We start from the raw sequence: 4,714 nt of genomic DNA on the forward strand, positions 1-4,714 counted from the left end.
CAACAAGCAAGCCTTTGTGCCACATATGATCTCAACACTCGACCAATCTCCAAAACTTATCGAGTAGCACGAACCACAAGAACCAATCATCCCCCTTAACAATTTGAGATAGAGAGCGGCTGGACAACAACAAAACAGTCCACAAAAATGCTCAAAAAAACACCCACTAGGAGGGGAGGGAAGCCGGGGAAGAAGATGAACAGCAAGAGCCACTTGTCGGGTTGGTGGACCACAAGTAAGAAACATACCTTTGGCTATAATCCAAGTTGTAAAAACAGCCCATTGAAAACCAACAAAGCCCCCCCTCTAGATTGGACCTTGAACTCCGCAAGGAAGACACATAGCAGGAGCACCAGAAGAGAAAACACTGACAAAGAAGGGGTGTCGCTCTAACAAAAACACTCATCCAATAGTGAAGAAAACATAGCCACCTTCATGCTCTAGAAACAAAGTGCCACACGAGGTAGAAAAACACACATATGGGCATCCAAGTACCTAGGTGTCAGATACCAGCCACAAAGATAAAAGCACTTGGAACACGTTGAAGAAGGAGGCCCTAAAAACACTATTGTAAACACAATAACCAGCCACTTTGCCTGCTCAATAATCCACCACAACTCCACCGAAAAATACACAAGTGCTGCAAAGCCACTTGAAGCCTTCAGGGTGGACCGACTTGTAGAAAACTTGGATGGAGGAGAGAGGACAACAACAAGGCGTCAACAAGAAGTGAGAAGGAGGGCTGGATCAACAGGGAACCTGGGTGGTGATACAATGATAAAGTTGCATGATGCATAAACAAAACATAGGAGAGGGAGAGAGGACAGAGAGAGAGAGATATCAGATAATGAACATCATCTTATTACAGCATGAGGCTTTACAATGGCAATACTAGCCAGCAAATGGATGTAGTACAAGTGCATGTGAATTAGTGTTGGATAACAAGTGAGTCGAAAAGAGTTCCTTATATAGGGAGGCAAGGAACTGGCCGACTACCATCAAGGAGCTGGCCGACAATAGTAAATTACCCCACGACTAGGAAAAACATGAGGAAATATATGTGTTCAATAAAAGAACAGATCCCATAATAGATGAGATGCACAAATTCTAACAGAAGCAGGCTCAGAGGAAGAGGGTGGGACAGAGGGGATTGATATGCGGGGATAGAGTCAGAGGTGAGAGTGGGGGAGAAGGAGGATGGGAGGGGAGGGAGGCGGAGGGGGGTGGGGAGGTGGACAAGAGGGAGATGGGAGTGGCTGGTAGTAGTGATCCATTGGAGAGGGAGGGTGCTGGCAGGGCCTCGCCACCAGAGGTTCAGTGTACGGCCAGCTGGCCTCACTTGAAACTAAGAATTGGAGGGGTCATCTCGGTAGGGTAGCAGTCGCGAAATCGAAGGAGCTAGATGGACCCTCTCGTAGTGACTGGAGGGGTCTATCGCCAATGGGTGGGTGCTATGATAAATGCTCAAAATGGTTCTCTGACAAAACTGAATCCTCATGTACTCTACCAGCGTGGCACACGTGGCGGTGGCGCTTAGCTCTAGTAGTTGACTGAAGGCCTTGGAGTGGACCAATGGTCGCCACTCTCCGACAGTAAAGTTGTCCGTACTCGGGTCCTAGTGCTCGGCTGCCTGAGGGCTTGCCTCTCTCTCTACCCCCTGGTGAGGATCTAAACAAGGACTGGGGGGGGCCATCAAAGGCGGTCTCCTAGACTAGCGTCGAGGGCAAGCTCTGGCAAGGTGGCCTATCTATCTGTAAATGAAACACTCGCCAAGAAGGCCTGGGTACTCCACTTGCTAAATGATGAGGTCTTCCCGAAGGCAAGGAATGGATATGACATGGGGCACTCTCTCCGGCGAGGCAATACAAATGCATAACGATGGATCTTGATCGCCCGTGCAAAGAGACAAAGTGGTTGTGGGAGCATATTCCCTCCATACACTTAACCATTGCTCAAAGAAATTAGTTGGGCTTCCTCCCAACTCATTAGGGCACAAGCACATACAAGGAATTAACGAATTTCAAACCTAAGGTTGCCGGCGGGGTAACACGATTAACTGGCACCATTTTTTGAAACAAAAATCTAGATATGTAAGCAACCGGTGCAAATCTCTCTCGGTTTCTTGGTCCTAAGGGTTTTTTAGGGTGCTCTACAAGCTGATAACTTCAATATTTTCATTTGATTCCTCTAGAATAGAGTTCTCAGACTGTGTGTTTCATAGAAAGGTACTTTAGTGAAGTGCTATTAATCCATGATTATCTCATCAAATCTCACGCTTCTTGGCTTGAATCATAGCTAGACATACTGCTATACTACATCCAAAACAGTGATTATTTTTCACTAATCAAGGATTAATCAACCGTAATCCTAACCTTTGGGCACAATTGATGGTTGAATCTTACCATTAAGGACCTGCCACCCACCGGTCCCTATCACTTCATATTGTAAAAGCCTCTTGTTTATTTATCATCATGCTTAATCCACCATGTTGATCCTCTTTTACCTTAAGTCCTTCAATCACACCTCTCTCTCTCTCTCTCTCTCTCTCTCTCACACACACACACACACACACACACACATACACACACACATCCCTCTCTCACTCTCACACACACACACTCTATCTCTCACTCACTCTCTCTCTCTTACACGCACACACACACATCTCTCACTGACATCACACACACACACACACACACACATCACACACCCACCTCTCTCTCTCTCTCTGTCTCTCCACTGACCTGGCACACAGGAAGGCGGCATGGACATGATGAGGAAAGGGCGAGATTGACATGGATGGCGGGCTGGGGCGAGCGACTGATGGACGGGCATGGCTGCGATGGCTCTTGCAATTTTGGGGAGCCATCTGTTTTGGGGGTTTTTTAAAAATAAAATACCCTAGACCGTCTCGCTTAAGCGATGCCTTCTAAAGCAACGTTGTTTAAGCAACACTCTGTAGTTTACAAGCGTTGCTCTAATAAGCAACGTCATGTAAGAGATGGCAAAAGAAGTGCTGCATATGTGGCTGGTCATGCCAATGGTTCATGCGATACAGTCTTTTCAGCTCGAAAAATTGTCATATGACATTTGTTCATCGCGTAAATAAGGCTTCCAAAATCCATCATTTTGAGCCTGTCACTAAGTGGGGGTTGTGTTGTAGTGTGTGAGGACAGCTATCATGACAAAGCCCAATGGAGAGCAACCACATGGCTGTTAGATAAAATGTGCACATGACAATCTGTGACTACCTCCGTCAGGCCAAAAAATGACCTGGCCGAAGTTGGTCGGATGGAGGCCTTTCTCGCACACGAATGGACAAATCTGACTAGTGAACCAAAATGCGTAGTTGTAAAATAAACAAATACTAAAATTACCTTTCATCACCACTGACTTCTTGCAAGACACCTCCACTACCATATAAGGACTTGCACTCAAACACATGACAATCTAGCCTATGGGAAATCAAACCCAAAAGTAGCATGTTTGCTACTATACTACCCAAGAGGCTTCCCACCCACCCACACCCATCAGTAATTGTTCAAACAAGTAAACACAAAAAAATGAAACTAGAAATAAGAAAATCACATGTTCACCCTACGATCCTGTTACATTCTCTCATGCAAGTCACAGAACAAGGCGGCTCGCATCCTTATGCCCATGATTCGTTGATGCCCCATGCTAGCCCTTCCACTGTCTCCCCCATTTTAATGAGGATCTCATTGATCTTGCGGTTCAACTTTGCCATACATCTGCACAAAATTATGCAATACACAATATGTAGCTACTACTTTTGGTGCAAAAGGCATGGCCACATTTAAGTCCCTTAAAATACGGCAACAATTTTTCAGGATCCCAAAAGCATTCTCTACCTTCACTCTACCCTTTGACAAATTTTTATCAAAGATTATTTTTTCTCATAAGTGTTCTCTAGCCTTTGATCTATGAGGCTTGACCAAGAAAGTAGTAGACATATATGCATGATTAGCCAGTATGGACTCTCCTTGCAATTGCAACCTAGGGACATCAAATTTCTCTCTTCTCTTTAAGTGTCCATAAAGCCTACACTCTTTAAAGTGTGTCAAGTCATGCATCCCCCCCCGGAGCATTGCATACAATAATCCATAATATCTTCTTAGAGTCCGCAATACCTTGTAGTATAATACTAGGGAATCCATGTCTACACATATACTGGGAAGGGAAATACCTTTTTGGTGGCTTCCATTGAAGCTTGATGTGAGAACCATCAACAACACAACACATGTTAGGCAAAGATCTCAATGCATCAAACTCAGATATGATATGTTCTATATGGTCACCATGTGGTACACTAATACCATGCCTCTTGAACATTTCTTGTGTTGTACACAAGAAATCCAGAACAATACCCATATACTTATGTATTGTTGACTCACCCACACCAAATAACTTGGATACGCTAGTGGATGAATGTCCATGTGCTAATCTCGATAGTGCGGAGGCTAATGCAAGCTATCTTGCTATGGGATCTCGAACAGTCTTTAGATTATTAGGGCAAGGCAAATGAGGCTCTATCAATGCACGCAAAACATGAAACAACTTGTATGACATTCTATATGCATAGAAGAACTTGTGCAGATTCTCTAATTGAGCCTCGGACCAAATTTTGGAGTGGATGGCTTGCCAAAAGGTCTCTTATTGTGGAAAGCAACTAATGACAAGCACGTACCTAGTC

General features: G+C 44.7%; 1 pseudogene; it reads right to left on the reverse strand.

Annotated features, from left to right (window-relative positions):
* Positions 1–3,707: 3,707 nt before the first annotated feature.
* LOC147603899 (uncharacterized) lies at positions 3,708–4,263 on the reverse strand (annotated as a pseudogene).
* Positions 4,264–4,714: the final 451 nt, after the last annotated feature.

The sequence above is a fragment of the Cibotium barometz genome, chromosome 63 (assembly GCF_041138505.1).
Source record: "Cibotium barometz isolate CiBa-2024 chromosome 63, ASM4113850v1, whole genome shotgun sequence".
Lineage (NCBI taxonomy): Eukaryota > Viridiplantae > Streptophyta > Polypodiopsida > Cyatheales > Cibotiaceae > Cibotium > Cibotium barometz.